The sequence below is a fragment of the Odocoileus virginianus genome, chromosome 9, assembly GCF_023699985.2.
Source record: "Odocoileus virginianus isolate 20LAN1187 ecotype Illinois chromosome 9, Ovbor_1.2, whole genome shotgun sequence".
In the NCBI taxonomy this organism is placed as follows: domain Eukaryota; kingdom Metazoa; phylum Chordata; class Mammalia; order Artiodactyla; family Cervidae; genus Odocoileus; species Odocoileus virginianus.
In genome coordinates, this window is record NC_069682.1 from 63,074,716 (window position 1) to 63,100,226 (window position 25,511).

Consider the following 25,511-nt stretch of genomic DNA (forward strand, 5'->3'; position numbering starts at 1 on the left):
TCTTCCTCCCTCAGCTTTGTCATCAAAAGGCAGCTTGCTGGCGGCTGGTGGGCGCTGGTGAGTCCTTTGAGCTCCCAGCCTGCTCCCGGGCCTTCCCACACAACTCCCTTCCCCAGCCCCTCATCTCCCACCTGCCACCAGGATGTCGGAGGCAAGATGTCAACGAGGCCACTTTGGACCTTCAACTTCGTGCTTTCCTGTGAACTGGAGTCTCCAGCAGTGTCCCTCTCCCTGGAACCTTCCTGACCCCTCTCCTGGTCCCAGCTCGTCCCAGCCTCTGAAATGTCTTCTTCAGGAAGACCACTTGATCCTTCCTCCCCCATCTTTTGGTCTCCTCCCACTATGCCATTCGTCTGCCAGGCTCTGGGTTGGGGCTCCCCGAATCCCTGTGCTCTCTCAATCCTCCCTGGTTTGGAGGGACATGGCAGGCAAGGTCCAGTGCACACGCAGACTTTGTTCTCTTTGGTAACTGACACAGGAGAGGAGGTTAAATTCTAATCCAGCTGTTCGGTTCGGGAGCTGGAGCCATAGGGCTAAGAGGATGCTGACGCAGGAAAGTGGGTTTTCCCCCAAGGCAGTAACCTTCTGCAGAACTTCTTTGTTCTCTTTGGAAACTGGGGTCCCAGGTTCTTCTCAAACCTTGCTCCATACCCAGAGTCAGTGTTCTGTAATCAATGGAGTCTGCAACCAGCCTGGTTTTTTTGTGGGTCACGGAAGGCAGTACTTGGATTCCTGGGCTGTGTTTGGACTTTCAGGAACCTCTGCCAACTTTTGACCCCTCTGCCAATCCAATCACCCCTACCCCCATGCCACCTGCACCTGGGACATGAAGCACTCAGTGTAGAGTGCGTCCCAAGTGGTATTCTTCCAGCAGAGGCTGGGATGGTCTTTTTTTTATCCTGGGTTCATCCTAGACATTGAGATTTTATTTTTTTGGTTGTGCTGAGTGTTCGTTGCTTCACGAAGGCTTTCTCTAGCTGTGGCGAGTGGGAGCTGCTCTTCATTGTGGTGCCCGGGCTTCTCATTGTGGAGGCTTCTCTTGTTGCAGAGCACAGGCTCTAGGTGTGGGGGCTTCAGTAGTTGTGGCACACAGGCTTTGTTGCCCTGCAGGATGTGGAATTGTCCCAGGTGCCAGGGATCGAACCGCGTCCCCTGCATTGGCAGGCAGATTCTTAACCACTAGACCACCTGGGAAGTCCCGAGACACTGGAATTTCGGGAGGGCTAGGACAAGCCTGTCTCCTACAGAAGGCCACAAAGTTGGAAGAGCAAGGGAGCCAGATAGGTCTAGGTCAAATGACAGCTCTCTGCCTAGAAGCTCTGTGACCTGGGTAAATTATTTGCTCTCTCTGACTCCTGGTTTTCTCATCTGTAAGGTGGGAGTGATAGTAATGCCTCCTCTGTGGGGGTGTGAGGATTCTCTGAGCCCGTGATGCATAGAAAGTGCTTAGTGCAGCACCTGGTGAGTGCAGGAATGCAGGAAACGATTATCATCACCACCACCATTTCCTCCTTTGCACTGGCCTCTCCTAGGTCCCCTCGCCACCCCCTCCCAGTCCAGGGGAAGTCAGAACTCTCTGCCTCTAGCTAACAGGACAGGGAAAGCCCCTCAAGCCTGGGGGCGGGAGGGGGTTGCTTTCTGGGAATCCAAGTTCAGCATCAGCCAGTCTCTAGGAAGTCTGTCATTTCGCCTTTCTCCTCTGGCTGCCATTTTGCAGGGTCTGTTGATTCATCCAACAGATGTTTACTCCCTTTTAGCCATTGTGCTTAGCGAGGGATTTCAAGATGAATAAGGCAGCTCTCAGAGGCTTCTCGATCTACGGGCAAAAAAACGATAGTGAGAACACAGCTTCCCTGGCAAGAAGAGAAGTGAAGAGTAGAGGGAGGGATGAACAGGTGGCCTCAGCTAACGAACCCAGGCTTCATCCCTGAATCTGCCACCTCACAGCTAGCTGGTGATGGACAGATGTGTTACCTCTGAGTGGTGATGTGAGGAGAAAAGGGAACCACGTGGGTAAAAAACCTCAGTTCAGAGCCTTCTAGATATTAATCACTGCTTGCACGTGTTGGCTGCTGTTTTTTTTCTTTTTTTTTTTACTTATTTGGCTATGCTGGATCCTCGTTGCTTTGTGGACTTTTTTCCTCTGGGGGCTACTCTAGTTGCAGAGCACGGGGTCTAGGGCACAAGGGCTTCAGTAGTTGCAGCACCTGGGCTCAGCATTTGCAGCTCCTGGGCTTTAGAGCGCAGACTCAGGAGTTGTGGTGCATGGGCTTTATTGCCCTGTAGCATGTGGGGTCTTTCTGGACTGGGGATTTAACCTGTGTCCCCTGCATTGGCAGGCAGACCCTTTACCACTGAGCCACCAGGGAAAGCCTGGCTGCTATTATTATTAGTCTGCAGTGATCAATAGCAGGTGGGCAAATTTTGCTTGTCGGGGCGCATTTGAGCCCTTCAGACACAGTTTTCCAGGTGGCAGATAATAAGGTGGGATGGGGGGAGTGGGCAGCCTGAGCTGAGAGAACAGCTTGTGCAAAGACGTAGAGGCTTAAAAAGTGTTTGGTGTCTTAGAGAGCAGTGGGCAGTGTTAACAGCTGGAGGGCCATCACCGTAGGGCATGATGGAGGCAGGAGCAGGAGGCGAGGCCAGGGAGCAAGAGGGTGTTCTGCTAAGGGGTCCCGAATGATTAAATGCTTGTTCACCCAAAGCAGGCCTCCTGCAACTTATGGAGCCATCTGAATCCAGTCTAGAATTTACTTCTGCAAGGGAAGAATGGCTGGCCTGTGCGCGTTTGCTGATATGTTCACTGTCCTTTCCTCTTCCTTCTGTCCGGAAAGCACAGAAGTTCCCTTCTTCTTCCTGAGATGCTTTTGCTACTTGTGCACCCGTGTCTCTCACCCTGGGATGTTTCTCATTTGGAGGAAGGGGGTGTGGGTGGAGGAAGCACCACCATCTCGCTCCCTTATTGACCATAAGAGGGTACTAAGTGCTTTTCTGGATGTTGGTCACTGTCCAAGGTCTTTGCTTGTATTGCCATCGAATCCTCATACAGACTTCCTGAAGTAGATGTATTTATCCCCACTGTACAGAAGGGAAAACTGAGGCATAGAGGGTGAGGTGATTTGCTAAAGGGTTTATAAATGGTGAGAACTCATGTCTAGAGGTCTCTGAAGTTGCTCTGTGCTTATGTGTACCACCTCATGCGTGCTCTTGGTAATGCTGCATGCAGAATGTCTGGCTTCTTTCACCATGCACCCATGGATGCTAGACTGCAGGCACCTTGTTGATGGGTGACAGTGGGGTGTGCTCCGGGTATCTGGCGACTACCCTAGTCTCTCCTAGCCTTGACTTTTGGGAAGTTCCTGAGTACAGGCGCTTGGTGATGGGGAGCTATTCTTGGATGATTCAGAATTCAAGGCGACCTTCCTCGGCCCGCTACTGTCCCACAAACGTGCCTTGACGCAGGCAGTTTGCAGCTTGATTGATGCAGCAGGTGGTGACTGAGCTCCACGGTGACCCCAGGAAGGAATGAGTCTTTTAGGATGGCGGGGTTAGAGCATCACGTGACCACACACCCTACCTGTTTACAGAAGACATCAAAACAAAGGCTCGAATTTCCTTTTCCACAGGAGGCAAAGTTCAAGGCCAAGGTTCAAATCCTGCTTTTGCCTTTCATTGGGTTTTGGGCCTCGGCCAATTTTTTCACTTCCTTGCACTTCAGTTTATTCATGCAGAAATATAGATGCATGTATGTATGTGTGTGTATAATTCAGGGTTGTGATAAATAAAGATTTATAATCCAACATAAAATTGACTTCAACATCATAGATATATTGATGTAACATCCATAAAATTTTCCTCCATGGTGCTTAACATAACTGTGATTGTATGGCTATTTGTGGTCATTATTCTTTTACTGTCTGTCCCACGAGGTCAGTGGTTCTCGGCTGCAGGTAGCTTGGCTCTCCAGGGGACATTTGGCAATGTCTGGAGACATTTTTGCTTGTCACAAGTGGTAAAGTGCAGAGGGGACAGGGAGCTACTGTTATCTAGTGGGTTGAGGCCAGGGATGCGGCGAGATACCCTGCTGCGCCCAGGGCAGTCCCCCTCAACAAGGAGTTGTCCAACTCCAAATGTCAACAGTGCCAGATTTGAGAAGGCTCACACTGGCCATGAGGCCCCTAAGGTCAGTGACTGTGTCTGATTCATTCAGCCATGTGTCCCCAGTTGCCCAGCATGATGGCGGGCACACAAGAGACAATAAGCATTAAAGGGATGAATGAGGACTTGGAAGGCCTTACGTCTCTTGGAGTCCAGGAGGTTTGGCTTGTAGGACATTTGGAATGAACAGGAGAGAGATGCAGATGAACTTGAATGATGATCGTTGGTCATTTAGGCCAAAGAAATTCAGACCAAAGCTATTTTCCTTCCCGCCTGCCCGCCAAGGAGGCGCTTGGGGGCCCGAATTATCTGAATTGTTCTATGATCACGGCTGCACTTTGCTCACAAAGACACAGGTCCTCCCTTTATCTGGATGGGCAGGCTGGGGCGGGGGAAGGTAGGTACTCACAAGGACACCCTCTCAGCTGGGCCCCTGGGATTTGCCAAGCTGGGGTACAGCTGCTGTCAGCTTCCTGTTTTTTTCCCTTTCTGGTGGAATGAAGGAAACCACTGAATGGCTGTTTTTCCACTGACATTTACAGCAATGTGATAGGCCTTGGATTAATGAGGTCAGGCTCCAGTGTGAAATCTGCCTGATAACTTGAAGCTTGGCCAACAGGAAGACATGGCTTGTTTTCTTTGGGCATTTGATGTCTTTGGATGGCTTTGGCTAGGGAAGTAGGGGTCACAACTCTGTACAAAAGATGGGAATGTTTTACGCCCCAAAATTACAGAGGCCAGAATTGTTGTCTTTTTTTTTTTTCTCCAATTTATTGGGAAGGCTTATTTTCACATGGACTTTGAAATAAATAATTCATCAAAACGAAGGTTCACCATGAGACCTAGGCTGGCTGCTACATCAGGGCCATTGAAAGGACCACGCTGTTTTTCTGGGCCTCGCTGGGAGTCTGAAGGAAAAGACTGGCCCCAAAGGGTTTTTGGACAGGTTAGAGCTGCACATGGATTAGAACTTATCCTGATGGAGGAAGGGGTCTCAAGCATATGCCTCAGATTTGCTGAAAATCTTGCAGGTTTCTGTAAGAGGCAGAATCTGATTCCTTAAGTCTGGGGCCTGGGCGTCTGCATTTAGAATAACCTCTCAGAGAGAGTCATGTGCTGCTGGTCTGTGAACTGCACTTTGGGGAGCAAGGGTCTGGGGGAACCCCAGGTCTACAGTTGAGGGGTTCCCGGTGTCACCCACTCAAGCAGATTCAGCCTGTCATGCCTGTTGGCACAGCTATCTGCTCTGTGGGCTGGCTTGCAGGAGAGCAGACTTACCGTGGCCCTTCTCTGTCTGCTCAGACCTGGGACCAAGCATGAAGGAAAGTCTGCTTGCTCCCAGGGAGCTGTGGAAACACCCAGAACAGGTGCGAGGGGCTTCTGGTGCTTCCAGAAACATGCGTCGGGGGGACACAGTGTCTTGGGTCCCCTGGTCACCTGGGGCTTGTTATACACACAGATCCCTGGGCCCTAGACCAGCCGACCTGAGTCAGAACCCGCCACGGTGGGGCCCTGGGAGTCTGTATTTTTCAAAAGTGTGCCAGCCAGATTCATAGCCAGGTTGGCAGAGGGGAAGGAAGCCAAGAGGAAGAGCTGGCAGCATGTGGAAGTTCACTGCTCAGGAGGCCGAGTGCAGGGTTGTAGAGTTGTGGACTGCCTGATGGCACCGGCTGATGGAGGGGCCAAAAGCTAACCTGCTTCACTTGCCAAGCTTTGTAACCCTGTGGGGTTGCATCTGCCTGGGAGGAAGGGCACCTTTTTTCTTTTTTCCCTTTATTTATTTATTTTTTGATTGCACTGGGTCTTCCTTGCTGCTCTTGGGCTTTCTCTAATTGTGGCGAGTGGAGGCTACTCTTCATTGCAGTGCACGGGCTTCTCATTGCGGTGGGTTTTCTTGTGGATCGTGGGCTCTAGAGCGTGGGCTTCAGTAGTTCCTGTGCCCAGGCTTAGTTGCCACACAGTATGTGGAATCTTCCTGGACCAGGGAATGAACCTGCGTCCCCTGCATTGTCAGGCGAAGTCTTATCCACTATACCACCCAGAAAGTCCCTTTTTCTTAATGTTAATAATAATGGTTAACATCTAGTTCTTATGGGCCAAGCACTGTTTAACTTTCAGGCCTCCTAGCAACTCTTAAGAGGTGGCCTTACTATGACCCTGATTCGAGTGAGCACAGAGAGTTTCCGTGATTCGCCCCAGGTCACACAGCCAGGCAGTGGTGGAGTTAGGATTCGAATCAGGCTGTCTCGCTTCTAAGTCCTCACACCAAATCATGATGCTCTGTGACTCTGGGCAAAAATGCGGTTGCACTTCGTAAGCTGTCCCTGCCCTGAGGGAGTGCCTTTCTCGAGTACTCCCTCAGATGGAGGAAAGGCTGGCAGTGACTTTGGCTAGCTCTGGAGTCAAACCTGGGTTGGATCCTTCCCTCTCCCACTTACTGTAACCTTGAGAAGTTATTTGCTAACTTCGCTGAGCCTCAGTTTCCCCATGTGTAAAATAGGAATAATAATAGTATGAGATGATACGATTATTTAGCCTGTGTTTGGCACATAGGGTGTACTGGATACATACCAACAATAATTATTACCTTAGTATCCGTGAAGTCAGCCTCTGGGCGTCATAGCTTCAGAGGGGATAGGCGAGCGGAGCCCTGTGTCACTTTGTTGCCGGGTCCGTTGTTTTGTTCACCCTGGTTACTTATGTCTGTTACTTACCGAGGCATTCCTAGCCTTTGCTTCTTGCCGCTGGTTGCAGGCCCCCGTGTCCATGCCATCCTGGTGAGTTCTCAGAATTTCTTAGCTCCCAGAACATTTTGGAGTCTCAATCAGAACAGGCTTTATTTCCTGTCATCCAAGAGCAAGTAAAAGGCACACATTCTCACACTTACTTTCTTCAGGACTCTTGGCTCTGCTCGGTGACTTTCTCTGTCCCCAGCTTCCTTTCTGGAACTCTGTAGCCATCACCTACTCCCCCATGAATTGGGCAGAGAGCAAACTCTTTGGAGTCATTGGCTACTGCCTTATAAAGAAACAGAGAAGGGGACGTCCTTGGTGGTCCCGTGGCTATGACTCCGTGCTCCCAATGCAGGGTGGTGGTTTAGTAGCTTAGTCATGTCCGACTCTTGCGACCCCATAGACTGTAGCCCACCAGGCTCTTTTGTCCATGGCATTTCCCAGGCAAGAATGCTGGGTTGCCATTTCCTTCTCCACCTGATGCAGGGGGCCCAGGTTCAATCCCTGGTCAGGGAACTAGATCCCAAATGCTGAAAATAAATATCCTGCATGCATAGCTAAGACCTGATGCAGCCAAATTAAAATAAAGACACAGGGAAGAGTTTCTCCAGAATTTCATTTATTTTCTTCTTTTTTTTTAACATAGGAAATCAAGCTTTTGTTTTCTTATTGCTGTACTTTATGCTTTTTAATTATAAAATTAAAGAGAAACTCATTATTAAAATTCAAGCAGTACAGAAATGTGGAAAATGGAAAGGGAAATATTCCCAATGATCATCCACTCATTTCTTTTTTCCCGGAAGAAATCACTGAATGTTTTATGTTTTTCCATAAATTTCTTAGGCATGTACAAATCCACATGCATTTATGTATATCCTACGCTCTTTTCTTTTTAACACATCTATACAACCCTTTCCCGAAACTTCCCTTTTCAGCTAATTTATCTTAGCACATGTTGACACATATAGGTATACCTCAGTCCTAAAAGCTACATGATATTCCCATAATAAAAATTTACCATAATTTGTTTTCTAGTCCCTTGCTGGTGGTGAAGATTATTTCCATTTTTTTTTTCCCCTGCTACACATTATGATGCTGTGACATCCTTGCTTATACAGTGTGTATCTTTGTACACTTGGGTGATTTTATCTGTAAGGAAAATTCCCTGCAGTTTGAACTATGACATTGTCAAATTGTCCTCCCAAGAGGCCAAACCAGTTTCTTTTTCTTTTTTTTTTGGACGAGCCACAGGGCATTCGGGATCTTTGTTCCCTGATCAGGAATTGAGCCCCTCCCCCTCCTCCCCTACAGTGAAAGCTCAGAGTCTTAACCACTGGACCACAGGGAAGTCCTGCAAACCAGTTTCTATTCCCTAGACCGTGTGTGTGAATGCTTCTTTCTCTAGCCCTTTCTCTAACACTGAGTATTGAGTACATTTAATTTTTTTTTCCAGTCAGATAAGAATAAAATAGAAAGAGTGTTTCTGAATCAAGTTCCACAGTACTTCAGATTTTATGATCATTTAGACTGTGGCTACATATTGTTAAGTAGTCAAGAACTGCACTTCACCTGACCTGATGCTTGAAGTTAGAGATAAAAAATGAGCTTAAAGCAGTTCCTGCCTTTAGGTTGGTCCCCATCTCCTAAGAAAGCAGACACATGGACAAGTGAGAACAAAGAGGTATGGTTCCAGCTGTGCTACAGAAATGCATAAGTGAAGTTCTCTTCGACAGACTTCATGAATATTACAAATGAATGTGTAAAATACAGCATACACTGTGCCCCAGTGGGAGGGTCAATACTTGACATCCTCAAAAGAAAATGACTTGGTAGAAGCAGAAAAACCATGTAGCTTAGCCTTAGTGGTGGCAGCAGCAGAGGTGGGCAGCTAGGAAGGGATAAAGTAATTTTGAAATTGACTTTTTTGGTGGTTTCCATGTTTACTAATGTTTGAGGGAGGCTGTACAGAAACCCAGCTGAGTTTGCAGCTGGTGCTGATTACTGCTCACTGTTACCTGGGCAAGTGTGTATGTTAGTCCAGAAAGAGTGAGAACAAAGGTACAGAAGGCTGGCTTTAAAAGTCCACAGCCTTGGAGCCCATTGGAGTTGGATGTGGGTGGCATGAGTTGGCGGTTACCCCAGGGGTTACAAGGAGGTGTGCTTTGAATGCACCCATTGTAGACTGCATGCACAGAATGGGTGTTGAGTGAATGAGTGAGCATCAAAGATGTCTCTGTCCTATAAAAGGGCCGCCTACTCGGAGAGAATAGATCCATTTAGAAAGGGCTATGACCACCTGATCTTCCCACCTGTGGGGAGCCACTCCTTAGCTATACTTTCTTTGGGCCACCTGTCACAGATAGCTCTTCATCCATTAGGAGATCTTAAGAACAACACATGCCACGGCAAGGAGCAGTTGAGAATATCTGAAGCAGTGCTGTGGAATGGAGCTCACCATCATTTTACAGAAAAAACTTCTAAGCGGGGATCTATAAAACCAACTGTAAAGCATGCAGAGTTGAAAAGAGACTGTGGAGCAGAGGCAGTCCTAAGCCATCCTTTTATGGATGGCAAGGCAGGGGCCAGGTAAGGTACATCTTGGGTCTGGCCCCTATCTTTCCCCAACAGCCAGGTCTATTTTGTCTGGTTTGATGCTAGAGCTGTGGTTCCAAGCCAGAGGACCACTCCCTATGATACAGCTGATGGAATAATGTCAGTGAATTTTAGTCTCTTCATCTCCCACCCTCCTGTCTACTCTCCCCCATTTATTGAATGTCTATGGCATGCTGGGTGACTCTAGGGTGCAGTCCCTAAACTTTTTGGCTCCAGGGGCCAGTTTTGTGGAAGACAGTTTTTCCATGGGCTGGAGGATTGGGGGGGGGGGATGGTTTTGGCACATTACATTATTGTGCACTTTATTTCTATTATTGTGATTATATAATGTGATATACAATGAAATAATTTTACATTCACCATAATGCAGAATCAGTGGGAGCCCTGAGCTTGTTTTCCTGAGATCCAGACTATAATGCAAATGATGGGGAGTGACCATAAATACAGATGAAGAAGCTTCCCTCATTCACCCACTGCTTACCTCTGGCTGTGTGGCCTGGTTCCTAACAGGGACCCCTGCCCTAGGGGGGGGATGGAAAGGTGAATAACATATTTCTTGTCTTTTGAGAGCATTTAGTCCAGTGGAAGAGGCACATATGAAATGAACAATTACTAGTTGAGAGCCAGCGGTCCATGGGGTCGCGAAGAGTTGGACATGACTGAAGCAACTTAGCAGGCACACACAGTTGAGAGCCACAGTAGAGATGTGGTCAGACTCCTTGGAACTAGAGGGGAGAGAAACCCATTTGGCACAAGGCAGATAAAGAGCAATTCAGGCGGAATAAGAGAGCATGGAGACAATATTGTGTAAATGAGACAAGGCAAGTCGAGTGCGGAGCTCCCGAAAAGCATTTTAAGAGATGATAGATACTATCATTACAGCACTTGGGCTAGCTCTTAAAGAACAGGACGAGCTTGCCAGGTGGAGAGAAAGAAGGGAATCACCACCCCACAGAACAGTATGAGTGAAGGACAGGTGGTGAGTGTGGAGGAGTGAAAACTCCATAGCTTCATAGAAGAGAAATCTAAATCTGTGTTCAAATCTTAGTTCTGCTACTCACTAGTGTGACTTGGGGCATGTCAAGATGAACCTCCCTTTTCCTAATCTATCTACTGAGGATAATGAGACCTGTTTTTATTTTTTGATTTTTAAAAAAATTTATTTGGCTATGCCAGGTTTAGCACGTGGGGTCTTCGACCTTCATTTTAGCATACAGGATCTTTAGTTGTGGCACTCAAACTCCTAGTTGCAGCATGTGGGACCTAGTTCCCTGACCAGGGATTGAATCCAGGGCCCTCCGCATTGGGAGTGCAGAGAGTCTTAGCCACTGGACCACCAGGGAAGTCTCAAGACCTGTTTTTAAAGGCTCCCTGTGGGAGTTAAAGTTAATTTATGAGTAGTATCTGACACATAGCGGAGTTTCAGCTAATGGTGGGTACCGTTGCAGGGGTGTGAATCTATCAAACCTATTAAGTATAGCCAGAAAATTGAGTGTTTAGTGGACTGAGGGTGGGAAGGGAGATTAGGATGGCCAGAGATAAAACTAAGCATGTCAAGGCCAGATACCAGATGGTCTGGACTGTGAGGCTAAGAAGTTTAGACTTGACTCTTTAGGCAGTGCAGAAGCGTTAAATGCTTCCCTACAGGAATTTCTTGACAGTCCAGTGGTTAAGACTCCCACTTGCTTCCACTGCAAGGGATGTGGGTTTGATTCCTGGTTAGGGAAGAGTCTGCATGCCATGTGGTGTGGCCAAAAAAAAAAAAGCTTCCCTGCAAGGGAAATACAGGATCAGACTTCAGTGCATAATGAAAACTCTACCAGTGGTGTAGCTTGTGGGTTGGAAGGTAAGAGATGTAGGCAAGGAGATCATTTGGGGAAATGCTGCCTCCAACATTCCTGTCTTGGCAACCCACAGCTCACATTAACCAAGTGAAAGCTCCATTAAGTCCTGCGGACAAGTGCTGCCTGGAGAGGCAAATCAGGCCAGTGATTCAGTGCACGGGCTTCAGTGTCAAGGCGAATGTGAATTTAAATCCTAATCCTGCCTTGTACGGGCTTCCCAGATGGCACTAGTGGTAAAGAACCTGCCTGTCAATGAAGCAGCTGTAAGAGATGCGAGTTTAGTCCCTGGGTTGGGAAGATCCCCTGGAGGAAGAAATGGCAACCCACTCCAGTATTCTTGTCTGGAGAATCCCATAGACAGAGGAGCCTGGCGGGCTATAGTCTATGGGGTCACAAAGAGCTGGCACAGCTGAAGTGACCAAGCACGCACGCAGGCACACACCTGTCTCGTACTGGCTGTGTGACCTTGGGCAAGTACTTAACCGCACTGAGCTTTAGTTTAACGCTTCTTTATTTTTTTATTTATTTTTTTAACTCTTCTTTAAAATGAGGATTAATATACCTTTCTCACAGACTTGTGGTCTTAAATGAGATAATGTAGATAAAGCACTTAGCCTAGCTCTAGGAATGTAGTAAGTGTTCAATGAAAGTTAATCATTAAAATTTAAAAATTTTTATTTCACCACAGAACTCTTTTTCCATGTAATATCTATTAACTTCCTCTGGAGCTACTAGTCTTCTACAGAAACCACCCTGCTTTAAACTTTCTGGAGAACCAGCAGCACTTTCTGCTCCAAGAAATAAATGGTGAAGAGGGTTGCCAAGTTCTAGCACAGTGGTTCTTGGATGCACATTAGACACACCTGGGGAGCTTTTTAAAAATGTCAAGGCCTGATGTGTGTGTGGCCGAGTCCTTTTGCTGGTCATCTGAAGCTACCACGGCATTGTTCATCTGCTGTATCCCAATGCAAAATAAAAAGTTTAAAGTTTGGAGAAAAAGTTTTTTCAAGGCCTGGCTGCAAGTTAAATTAGAATCTCTTGAGATGGGACCCTGTATTTTTTAAATTGTAATGTTCTGTTAAGGCAAAGCAAATACTGAAAAGTGCACATATCCAGGGCTTCCCTTGTGGCTCAGCTGGTAAAGAATCCACCTGCAATGTAGGAGACCTGGGTTCGATCCCTGGTGAAGGGCATGGCTACCCACTCAGTACTGGAGAATTCCATGGGGTTGCAAAGGGTTGGACATGACTGAGAGACTTTCACTTCACTCACATTTTCACTCACACACATATTCTAAGTGAATGAATTTTCACAGATTGAACATGCTCAGGTAAGCCATTCAGTGTGGGACTTCCCTATATTAGTACTTCCCTGCCGGTTCAGTGGTTAAAGCCCTGAGTTTCCATTGCAGGGGGCATAGGTTTGATCCCTGATTGGGGAACTAAGATCCCACATACTGCATGGTGTGGCCAAAACAAACCAACCAGAATACTATCAGTGCTCTAAAAGTCCTTCTTTTGTGCCTTCCCAGTCACTCCCACCCCAAAACTGTGACTTTGATTGATGATAACATAGATTCTTTTTGCCTGTTGTTGAACTTTACATAAATGGAATCATATAGTATGCATTTTTGTGTTTGGCTTATTTTGGTTAACAGTGTGAGAGATCCAGATTGTGGTGTGTAATTGTGTATTACTCATCCGGGCTTCTGGACTATGTTCCACTGTGAGTACACCATAAATTTTTTTCCAGACTCAAGTTGGTGGACATTTTGAATAGTTTGTACTTTGAGATTACTATACAAATAGTGCTGTTAACATTCTTGTAAATGTGTTTTGGTGAATGTATACAGAAATTTCTGTTGAGTATATTCCTAGGAATGAAATTGCTGGAGTATAGGGCATCATATGTTCAACTGTAGAAGATATTGCTTGAGCAGTTTTTTAAGTGGCTATACCAATTTATATTTCCGCTCAGTTTATAAGAATTCTTGCCCACGACTGGTATTTTCTGTCTTAAAAAAAAAAAAAGGCCATTCTGGTGGATATATAGTAGTCTTGCTCTGGATCTTAATATAATTTCCCAACATTTCCAGGTGATTCCAACATGTAGCCAAGTTTGAGAACCTCTTTCCTAACAGGTTTTGAAAAAGCAAAACACGAATTAATGGAACTGTATAAAGAGATGTTATAATGGCAAGTGCCTCTCCATGGCCCCTCTTTGACGTCTATACCCAGAGTTTTTTATAGACATGATCTGTCTAATCAGCAGGGGAGGATGCTTTTGTGATGGAAGGAGAATGTAGAGGTGTATTAAACCTGACAGCCTGTTTCTCATTCCTGTGTGTTTTATGTGGGTAAATGGTTCCTGATGGAGTGATCTGGAAGCTGGAAGGAGCCCATGACAGGACTTCAATCTCCTCTTCCAATTTAAGGCCTAAAAGAGAAGGGAGGGCATGAGAAGTGACAAGTAGCCTATACAGATGTTGTCAGATGAAAATATCTGCTCTTCAGGATCAGGGTTTAAGGGTTTTTTGTGGTTTTTTTTTTTAGAGTTTAAGATTTTATGTTATATTTTTGTTCTCCAAAGCTTGCCCAAGACCCAGAGCTTGGAAGGTGCTCCAGAAAAAAAAAAAAGTCATTGAAGTTGATATTAGAACTATATAACTGGCCCTGATGAAAAGCATGACTCATGGATGCAGAGAAAGGTGTTGGTGTGGACTTAGCTGATCTGATTAATAGCTGTGCATCGCTTCTTTGTGCTTTCTGTTTTGCAGTTGCTATTTCATATTTGCTCATTTATTACTAGCACATTTTCCTTTATACACTTAAAGGAAATAAAGGATCATCTCGAGGTAGATCTCCATTGATTGCCTTTCCTCTTGAGTTTTAGTCATATTTTCCTGTTTGTTTTTTTTTAATCTGACTGCACAAAGGCATGTGGGATCTTAGTTCCCTGACCAGGGATCAAACCTGCACTCCCTACAGTGGAAGCACAGAGCCTTAACCCTGGACCACCAGGGAAGTCCATTTCCTGTTTGCTGAAAAATTTTTTTTCTAGTAATTTTAGGTTACATCTTGAATATCATGAGTCAGATTTGAGACCCTAGGTTCTATTATATTTCTTAGAACAGTAAGGACTATTCATTTATTTTCTTTCTTTTTCGTTTGAACCGGGTCTTAGTTGCAGTTCTCAGGATCTTTGTTGTGGCATGCATGCAGGGTCTAGTTCCTCGACCAGGGATAGAACTGGAGCCCCCTGCTATGGGAGCGAAGCGTCTTACCCATGGGACCACCAAGAAAGTCCTACTGATGACTTTTTAAAAAAATCAATCAGTTGACTTGAACAAACAAATTTTAAATTCAGTTTCCCCTGGGTAGGCAGCAGCTGAAATCTTTCTTCAGTTCTTATAACCCTAGTTGGGCGGCTTGGAACCTGCCCTGCACATGCATCATTCAGAGAGATTTGGACAGAATTTATACTCAGCATTTGGGACTACCATCTGTGACTCTTTTCTGGGATGCTTTGTCCTCACTTTCCAACTGTAGTCACCTGAACTCTGTCCTTTAATTCCTCAAACGATAAGAGCAAAGGTTTTCATGCAAGTTGTAGCCACCATGTACAATGCTGAGTGGGGTCTGACCTCAGGTAAAAAGCTACAAAAACACAGAATTTGCCTAGAGCAGATTTCTATCAAGTGTTGACTCCCCTTCAGTTTCTATCTGCTTGTGGTTGAATAAATCTTGCTGTTGTTCAGTAGCTAAGTCATATCTGACTCTTTGCAACACCGTGGGCTGAATATCTAGTGCCTTCCAATAGGTAATGTGCATGTGGGATGTAGAGTTCACAATAGTTAAATGTGAGGGGATGCGTCCAATAAGAGTTACTCTGCCGTTACCAGAGCAGAACTTTTCTGATCAATAGTTTTGTTCACTAAGAAACTGTTAGGACCCTTTGCTTTCCTGACTAGCACATAGTTGATGGCAATAATTGTTTGTTGACTGGCTAAATGAACACAGCTTTAAATTAAAAGTGGAATTGAATTAGAGAAGAAAATTACTAGAAGAAAATCTTGAGATTGTTACTTGTTGATGACAGGCATAAAATATATAGAGAGAGTTTGGTAGTTTGCTGGAGAACATGATGAGAGGGTTGAAATAATATTAGGGGTCTGAGTGGAGAGTAGACCACAGTCACTAACAAAGTGAACCTGAGATTTCAACATGAGGCGATACATTCAATTGTGGGAGTACTGTCACTTTCATGGGATTGAATCTATGGCTTATGGAGAATTTTAAATGGAAATAAAGCTGGTCAGAGGGGGAAGCAGAGATATGCTTGGAGTTCTGCACACACAAGAGGAGCCAAGAGGAGGGAATCAAAGTGAAGGGACTTTGGCTGGAGATCAAAGAGGGGAGGAATGAAAGTAATGTAAAGGCAGTCGACTACAGCTTGCTTCTCTCTGCATGGTGACCTGGAAGGTCACAAATCCCATATGGAGAAACTTCAAAGCCTGTATACTGGACAGAAACTTCATTTACCAAAATGCAGAGTGTCTGGAAACTTCCTGATTTATTCTACTGACAGTTTCATCTCCCGGAGAGCAGAGGAGAGAGGACAGTTGCTGTTATGAATCTGGTTTGGGAGCTGTTGGGTGAAGTGAAAATGAGAAAGTACTCACCAAGTAAGGGAACACTAGTCATAGGGGGCTGAGCTCATAGGGTTTGGAAGGCAGCTTTTATGAAATTCAGGATGAGATACATATATTTCCTGCCTAAGCCTCCAAAGGTGATGACAGCTCCAACAGTAAGGGAAGTTATGACTGTAATCAATTATCCTCACTCTGCGTAGATTTCATTTATTTTCCTGCAAGGACTCCTTTTCTTGTTCTTAGTCGTGCTTTTGTGGGCCATCTTTCCTGTATGACATTTTCTCTTTTATTTTCAAGCAGGAGAGATGATAAAAAAAATACTTAACCATCATAGCATATGATTGATCAATCAGAAGAGATACCAGCCATAAACAACTGAAAAAGCACTTCTTACAGATTCCTTAACCTGAGTCTCAGTTTTTTCCCCTTTGAAATGGGAACAAGACCTACATTACAGAGTTGGTGCAGTGATTCCAAGAGATGTTACATATAACGAATTGGACCCATGGAAAAATATGTTGTGCACAGAAGCTGCCATTATAACCCTGCATTCTTTATCTCTGGGTTCATTTCATCTACATATTTTATACATCCTGTGATGCTTATGTTTAGTTACATTAAGCATATGTTTTTTCACTCTATACTGATTTCAGCAAGTATTTGTTTTACTACCAATTGATCTATCTGGTTTATTAGTTGAAACGTCCTGTTATCTCCTTAATCATCAACACCCTGGATTTCCTGAAATCTTCTTACATTTCATGAGGAAGTTGTTTAAAAGCAGTTGTGATTGTCTTTGGCTTCGCTGGGTCTTTGTTGTGGCACATAGACTTTCTCCAGTTGTGGCTCAAGGGCTCTAGAGTGCATGGGCTCACTGGCTGTGGCCTGCAGGCTTAGTTGCCCTGTGGCATGTGGGATCTTAGTTCCCTGACCAGGGATCAAACCCATGTCCCTTGCACTGGAAGGCAGATTCTTAACCACCGGGCCTTAGGGGAAGTCCTTCCTTGTTCTTTTATGTATGTAGGAGTAGAATCAGACAGGCCTGAGTTTGAACCCCACTTCCCCCACTTACTGTGCAGTTAATTGGTGTCCATTGTCTGCATGGCTCTAGTCCTTTTCCTTCTCATTGTTCCTTCCTCCAGGGTAGGACTTTCTCCTTTGAGTCCAACTCTCTGTTTTTTATTGTCCTCGTTTCCTTGGAATTATTCTCCAAACCTCCATGAGCAAACAGTATGAAAAACTTCAAAAAATTCCCATCCCAGCTGTTTTCTAATTGACTAAAGGGAAGGTGATAGCTTCTAGGGATATCTTTGAGGTTTCTGAAGAGGAGAAAGGGACCTTGTTAGGAAGCAGACCACAGCCCTCTTCCTCCTTTATGGTGGTAATGGTGTGAAACCCAAGATGCTTAGGATGGAGGAGAGTGATCCCTGGCTGATGGTGCTCCCTGCCCCACCCTCTTCAAGAGTGGACCCCATCCAGTTACAGGATGGGATGCTCATCTCTGGGATAGGATTGGGAGAGGTAGCAGTTCCAAAGGGGCTGCCATCCTTAGCTTGAGTTGGCTCAGCGTACTGCTTCTTAGAACTAGGATCCATTCAATTTAAGGGATGCAGTCATAGAGGACAGGTCTTCATTTTACCCCCGAGCACAAGGTATTGGAGAAATTCTTATTAGAACCTAAGCTATTCTTGACTCTTGCCTTTGAGGCCATCGTGATTTTTTGTTCTTGGTTGAATGATATACTGATATTGAGGAACCCTTCTACTTAATCTGATAACTCTCTAGATGTTTGTGTTTAAGACTAGAGGATTTTGAACAGTGGGGCGAAGGCAAGTGTTGAAATCCAAGTAGGCAAGTGTAATGTAAAACAGAGCTGCTTGCTCAGTACCCACGCAGCCACTCCTTTATCTGTGGCAGACATTACTAATCGATCACCACATTCATTCCTCTTGTCATCACACGTGGCCTCACACCCTCTGCCGTCAAAGTGCTCCAAGAAACCACTACCAACCTAAGAGCTGGCACAACAGAGGAAAGCTTGGCCCAGGATGTCATGCTGAGAGGGAGGCAGAGGTGGCAGAGGCCCCTCAAGGCTTAACCAGTGTGAATAGCCCTCCCCTGTTCAATAAACGTGTAACCCAGGAGGGCATTCTGTGGCCACAGGTGGCCTCCTTTGGAAAATGATCCTTCTAGCTGCAAAGGGAGTTTTTATCTCTCTGCAAGGGAGGGGGTGGACCACACTCCCCCAAGCCTGGAGGAGCAGTATGTGTAATTTGACTCCCATTTCCCTGTGCTTAGCTATTACATAAGCTTCTTTAGAAGACTGGCTGGTTTAGCACCGTGACTGTGACTGACTAATGTGTTCGTAGACATCATGTCAGCTTTGCATGTGCCCCATCTTTGGCACCTTTGTTCTGTCCCCTGCAGCCTCCCCCACACTGGCATTCTTACCCATACGTATGTGGGCCTCTCTGTGGGTTCAGATTCATGGGGAGAAGCTCGGCATGGAAGATGGGTGTGTTCACAGGTTTTCCTTTGCCCATTTGAGCTGTGGCTTCCTTTGAAGTTTTCTTGGAGCTGAGTCTGAGACAGCTGTCTCACCTTCACAGGTAGGAAGAATCTAAAATATCACCAATCAATATCTATTTGGAATGGTTCTTTCAGGCTAGGCTCGTGGGTACCAAATGCTGGGCAGCAAATATACATGATAGAGTCTTCCTCCTAACAGAGATGATCTCTCTGCCAGGCTGGAAGTAGGGCTCACTGGACCAGTCCGTCCTCCAACCCAATATGAACCTTCTCCCAGCAGCCTCATGAGTGGCCACTGGAGTTCTCGGTGGCAGGGACCCCAGCATCACACCATGGCTGGACTTTGTTGAATTGCTGGTGTTGAGACAGTTTTTCCTCATTCTAGGCTGATCCTACTTCTTCCTTCATTTTTTTTTTGCTGTGTCACTCCCCATATGGGATCTCTAGGTCCCCAACCAGGGATTGAACCTGTACCTCCTGCAGTAGAAGCATGGAGTCTTAACCACTAGACTTTTAGCGAAGTTCCAGGGTGATCCTTCTTCACTTTGCCTATGATCACTACAGAACAATGCTAATCCTTTCATTCATCGCTTTTATTAAGGCCTGGTCCTATACTCCCAGTGTGGTCCAGCCAGTTCAGATAGAGGTCATCTGGGCTATTATCTCAATGCTGGACATGATTCTTTTCCTGAAAGCTCAGGGTGCTTTAGTTGATCCAGCACTCTGTTCTTGCTGAACTTGTGGTTTTCGAGTCCTGCCATCTTGCCCTCTCCTCCAGTTCAGTTCAGTCGCTCAGTCATGTCCGACTCTTTGCGACCCCATGGACTGCAGCACTCCAGGCCTCCCTGTCCATCACTAACTCCTGAAGTTTACTCAAACTCATGTCCATTGAGATGGTGATGCCATCAACCGCTCCTCCTCCAAGGTCTTGCCAAATCCGGTTGTAGTAAATGGACTTCAGAGTACAGTGACCAAAAAAAAAAACAAAAAAAAAAACAGTACAGTGACAAATGAAGGCCAAGCCCAGAACTACCACTCGGAGGTCTGAATGAAGGAGCACAGCTGGGAGAGGCAGAGTTAAGGAACAGATCCTTGGAGACCGAGTCCTACAACAGATTTTTAAATCAGAATGTCTGTCTAGGATGACTGTGTCTGAAATCTAGAAGGTTCATGACAGCAGGAGTAGAACAGAGAGTTTACAAAATCCCATGAGAATGGGGTTGGTGGGGAGGACAAGGCTAGTAATTTCTAATTCAGATAGTTGGAGCACCAAGGGCCCCATAAGTCTCTTTGCTCATGCGTAAAGCATCTTTATACTGGGGGGTGGGGTGGGGGTGGGGGTGGGCAGGAAAGAGGAAATGACGGTATTATTCAAAGAAGTGTGTTGTGGGAGGGCGGGGGGTGTGTATCCTTTAGGAGCGAAAGTGGGTCCCAAGTGAGCTCGGAGGAGGGAAAGCCTTTGCAGTGTTTTGTTTTCCTTTTTCCCTCGTGCTCAGTGCTACAGGAAGCACGAAGCACAAGCACTCATGGCCTTCCTCCAGGGTGCTGCCAATATTGTGTGGAGAAGAATAGCTGAAGAACAAGGAAAAAAAAATTTAACGTTTTCTTCTACCAGCGTGAACTTTGAGACACCGTCTGACTCATGTTTTAAAGTCTCTTCAATTTGAATCCACCTTCCTTCGTGTTGTTTTTCTCAAGGCACTAGGCTCGGGTCCAAAGATGTGTCAGGCAGCCGCTACCCTGGGTTGGAGGCGTCGCAAAGCCTGGGTCCCACCTCAGGGGGTGGACTGCTGTGGGAACTTGGTGTTGACCTTCCCCAGCCCTTCTTCAAGGCCAGCCCTCAGCTTGGGCCAGAAGACCATAAATGGCCCTTTTAGGGGAAGTGGAGGTGTCTGGTGATACAGCCCAGCAGAGACCACTCATCCTCCTTCAGGCAACATCGCCTCCTGGGGCTCCCATTCATGTATCCCTAAAAGTAGCATTAATATCTGTTAGGGTACTTTTTGGCTACAAGTATCAAAATTCAATTCAATTGGCTTAAATAATAACAGGGATAAAGTCCAGAGGTTCCCTAAATTAAAGGACCCTGTTTCTCTCCTCTGACTCCCCCAAGTATTGGCTTTATCCAAAGGCCGGCTTCCGGCACGGCTGAGGGCGAGATGACTTACAACGGCAACTGGGGTTCACGCTTCCAGTTCATGGGCGGTGAGAAGAGAGAGCTTCTGATTGGTCCAGCTTAGGTCATGTGCCTACCCCTGGCCAATCACTCCGGCTGGGCTTAAACCATCGCTCTTGGGCTGTGGCCAATCAGGGCCCAGCACAGAGTGGTACTGGGGGAACTACAGAAACCACTGCCTAACCGAGTCTTTCAATGGGCCTATGCCTTTCTTCCTCTTGTTTTTTCAGAGACGTATCATCCCCCAAACAGCGTTTCTGTAATAGCCTTCTTTTCACTTTGGAGGAGGGGAGGGGTTCTGTCATGCACCCCCACCTGGCCCGCAATTCCCCTACAGGCTTCCTCGAATTTGCCCTCAAGGCTCAGCTCTCTGGAGCGCAGCCCTTGCTTCTCTACATTGCTGTTTACCAACAGGTATCAAGTTCAGCTTTGTCAGACAGCAACTGGAGGCTGAATCGAGGCTCATTCTAGCTGTCTGTTCTGGCCTCACTGAGAGTGAACGGCCTTGCCCTCAGACCTGGGGCTGCCCACACCAGGGCTGTTTTGGCTCATCCACCCAGATCTCACACAGCTATTGGTTGGAATAATTAAGTACCCTACCCTGCTTCCCCCTTGCTTCTGATTTCTCAAAGCGCACACACTTCCTGGATGACCTCACCCGACCTGGCCTCTGCGGACCCCTTCCCCTACCCGCCTCTCCAGCGCATTTGGTTGTCTTGCGTCCCCCATGTGCCCAGTTCTCTGCAAGATGATCCATCTGGGTGCTCCCGCAACACTCTGGGCTCAATGTCTCCATGGAGCTGGTTTTCCTTCAAATGAGCTCCTCCTTGAGGATCCCCTTTAAGTGTTGAGGATTGCTGGAATTCCCTGGCAGTCCAGTGATTAGGGCTCCATGCTTCCACTGCTGGGGACCCAGGTTTGATCCCTGGTGGGGGAACTAAAATCCTGCATGCTGGGAATTGCAGCTGAAAATTAGATAAAAACTCCCCTACTCTTAGAGAAAGAGTTGAGGCCATTACTTCTCCCGCATCCTGGCAGTTTGGGCTGTGTCCCCATCACCAACCAGGGCTATCTGTGGAAATATGGGCAGATACACTGGGTCTCACAAGGGGGCCAGTACTTCTGCGGGCTGCCCCAGCGCCCAGACCAGCGCCTGCCTTGGGGGCTGCCTGGCTCCTGTGTTAGCAGCCCTGATGGCAATTCTTTAATTAGACCAAGCAGGGTTTTCTTGGACGGGGGTGGGAGGAGGTGTGTGGGTCTATTGGGGGAAACTAGGTCACCTGAAAACCAGCAGTCAAGAGGGAGCTGTCCTGGAGCCCCAGCTCCAGGGAACCCAGAGGGGCGAGCCAGCTGGGGGCTGACAGAGCAAAGTCAGAGAAATGTGCCCTGGCCCCCTTTCTTGGCCCTTGGGAGGCACTGTCCTCAGCTTTCTCCAGGGGGCTGGGCAACTGCCCTTAATTCCTTTACTCAAGCAGACTGTCCAAACCAGGCACAGCAGTGAGTGTCTCCTGTCTGCAAGGGGTGCGCCACCCTGGGGCTCGCTCAAGGAGGGAGCACTGTACTGGGAGTTGGGATCAGGATTCAAGTTACTGCTCAGTCTTTGTATCCTGTGAATGTGTCCTCCACTCCCTTGTACATCTGTTTTGTCATCCAGCCAATGGGCAGGGACCGCCCCTGTTTTTCCCTTGCTGTATCCCTAGCTGTCTGGCACGTGACAGATGTTCAATGAATATTTGTCAGCTGAAATAATGAGCTCTTAAGAGGCATTCTTTTGTCAGATTGTTGTCATTGAGGATCAGTGGCCAGATGAGGGATTCCCAAACGTCAATCACAATTTTTGCCAGCATTAAATGCCATCATTCTTTAATTTTTCTTTGCTACTACCTTGCAGGATTTCCAAGGGAAATAAAGAAGATTTATTTAAAAAGGAAATTTTACATCACCACCATAAATAAACAGTAACTGTGAAACCAGATCTGCAGGGGAAAAAATCATTGTCATTACATTCTGTTGTAAATACTATCGCTTGTCCAAGGCTATAAGCCCGAGGCTGACTTTCTCTTTGTTTATAAGGGAAATTGCAATGGTTATAAAAATGTTAAAGATCTATTAGCACCCAACTGACAACTTTCTTCTGAAGAAAAAATGGATAGATTATTAAAAAAACAAGTGAAAAGGAGGTAACTTGCTGTCTTTGAGTCCATGTTTTATTAAGTCTTGTCCTGAACTTTTTTGTAAATTCCCTTGGAATGGGTTCTCTTTCTACACTTAGGGAAACACCTGGCTGGGACAATGGCTGGGGAGGTTCTTAGAAAAGGATTAAAGGCTTTAATAGAGATTGATGTGACTATTCCTATCTTCAGTCTTAGCATGTTTTTTAGTTCAGTTTAGTTGCTCAGTCGTGTCTGACTCTTTGCAACCCCATGAACCGCAGGACGCCAGGCCTCCCTGTCTGTCACCAACTCCTGGAGTCCACCCAAACCCATGTCCATTGGGTTGGTGATGCCATCCAACCATCTCGTCCTCTGTTGTCCCCTTCTCCTCCTATCCTCAATCTTTCCCAGCATCAGGGTCTTTTCAAATGAGTCAGCTTTTCGCATCAGGTGGCCAAAGTATTGGGGTTTCAACATCAACATCAGTCCTTCCAATGAACACCTAGGACTGATGTCCTTTAGGATGGCCTGGTTGGATCTCCTTGTAGTCCAAGGGACTCTCAAGAGTCTTCTCCAACACCACAATTCAAAAACATCAATTCTTCGGCTCTCAGCTTTCTTTATAGTCCAATTCTCACATCCATACATGACCACTGGAAAAACCATAGCCTTGACTAGATGGACCTTTGTGGACAAAGTAATGTCTCTGCTTTTTAATATGCTGTCTAGGCTGGTCATAACTTTCCTTCCAAGGAGTAAGTGTCTTTTAATTTCATGGCTGCAGTCACCATCTGCAGTGATTTTGGAGCCCAGAAAAATAAAGTCAGCCACTGTTTCCACTGTTTCCCCATCTATTTGCCATGAAGTGATGGGACTGGATGCTATGATCTTAGTTTTCTGAATGTTGAGCTTTAAGCCAACTTTTTCACTCTCCTCTTTCACTTTCATCAAGAAGCTCTTTAGTTCGTCTTCACTTTCTGCCATAAGGGTGGTATCATCTGCATATCTGAGGTAATTGATATTTCTCCTGGCAATCTTGATTCCAGCTTGTGCTTCCTCCAGCCCAGCATTTCTCATGATGTACTCTGCATATAAGTTAAATAAACAGGGTGACAATATACAGCCTTGACGTACTCCTTTTCCTATTCGGAACCAGTCTGTTGTTCCATGTCCATGCATACAGGTTTCTCAAGAGTCAGGTCAGGTGGTCTGGTATTCCCATCTCTTTCACAATTTTCCACAGTTTATTGCATGTTTTGTCACTTCTCAGTTAGTAGGTGATCAGTGAATACTCAATAATGAATAAATGGGTAACCATCTGTGTACAGACTCTTACGGCTGACAGAATACTTAGGCTGATCTGACATCAGTGAAAATTTTATTCTCCAGTGAGTGATGGAGAATTTGCCACCTCCAGAGACAGTCACTGGACCACAAGCCCTTGTTCAGTTGCTTGTTGGACAGCTCTGGAGGCCAGGTGCCTGTTTTTGGGTGCACACCACCACTCCCTTGTACGTTGATCCTGGTCTTTATTGAGGAGACTCACAGACTGCCTTCTCTTTCTTGTGTATATTGAACCTGTGGATATTTCACCTAAGGCAGGGCTTGCAAACTGAAATGATCATAGGAGCTAATGGTGGTGGTGGTGGTGGTGGTTTAGTCACTAAGTCGTGTCCAACTCTTGTGACCCCATGGACTGTAGTCTGCTGTCCATGGGATTTCCCAGTCAAGAATATTGGAATGGGTTGCAATTTCCTATTCCAGGATATCTTCCTGACCTAGGGATCGAACCCACGTCCCTTGTGTCTCCTGCATTAGTGGGCAGATTCTCTATCACCAGGCCACCAGGTAAGTCCTATAGGAGCTAGCAAGTGATGCCACTTAGTGAAGGAGGTCAGATGGGCATAATGGGAGGTAGTGGGCACTATGGAAAATGAGATGTGCCCCATCCAAATAGGGCAGTCCTACTCAGTACCAGCTGATTGTTGCCATGTGAGCTTGGCATGGCCAGCCACTGAGATGTTTTAAGAAAGGCTGAAAATCTGATTTTGGATATCAAATCTTCAAGTTTTAAATATTAGCCGTGAATGACAATACCATAAAATACAGCGTGGACCCCAAATCAACCAAGCAAACAAACATGATGTGGACCATGGGGGACTTTCTGGCTATCTGGCCTTGAACCACAAGTTACTCACTGCTTCCTCCAAGACTTCTATTCCCTTGGGCTGGGCAGCCCCATCCACTTCTGGCCATGTTTTTATTTTATTTTTTAATATTTATTTGTTTGGCTGCATCGAGTCCTAGTTGTGGCGCACAGGATCTTCATGTGGGATCTTTTGCTGCTGCGCATGCGTTCTCTAGTTGTGGCACGTGGGATCCGGAGTGCTCAGGCTCCAGTAGTAGCAGTGAACAGACTTAGTTGCTCCACAGAATGTAGGGTCTTACTTCTTAGATCAGGGATTGAACCCACGTCCCCTGCATTGCAAGGTGGATTCTTAACCACTGGACCACCAGGGAAGTCCCTCAAGCCAGGTTTGTGTGTGTTGGCTCCCAGAATTCCCTTCATGGTGTTCAGCCCCTCTACATACCTTTGAACATGGGGAAGCTCCTTCTCACCTCGTGTCTGCCCTCCTCAGGGAGTGAACTCCTACT

The 25,511-nt window shown here is 46.3% G+C and overlaps 1 protein-coding gene across 2 annotated transcripts in view; it reads left to right on the plus strand.

Annotated features, from left to right (window-relative positions):
* The window catches only part of PPP1R16B (protein phosphatase 1 regulatory subunit 16B), a 108,766-nt gene that overhangs the window by 2,244 nt on the left and 81,011 nt on the right, over nt 1-25,511 (plus strand). The window lies entirely within an intron of this gene.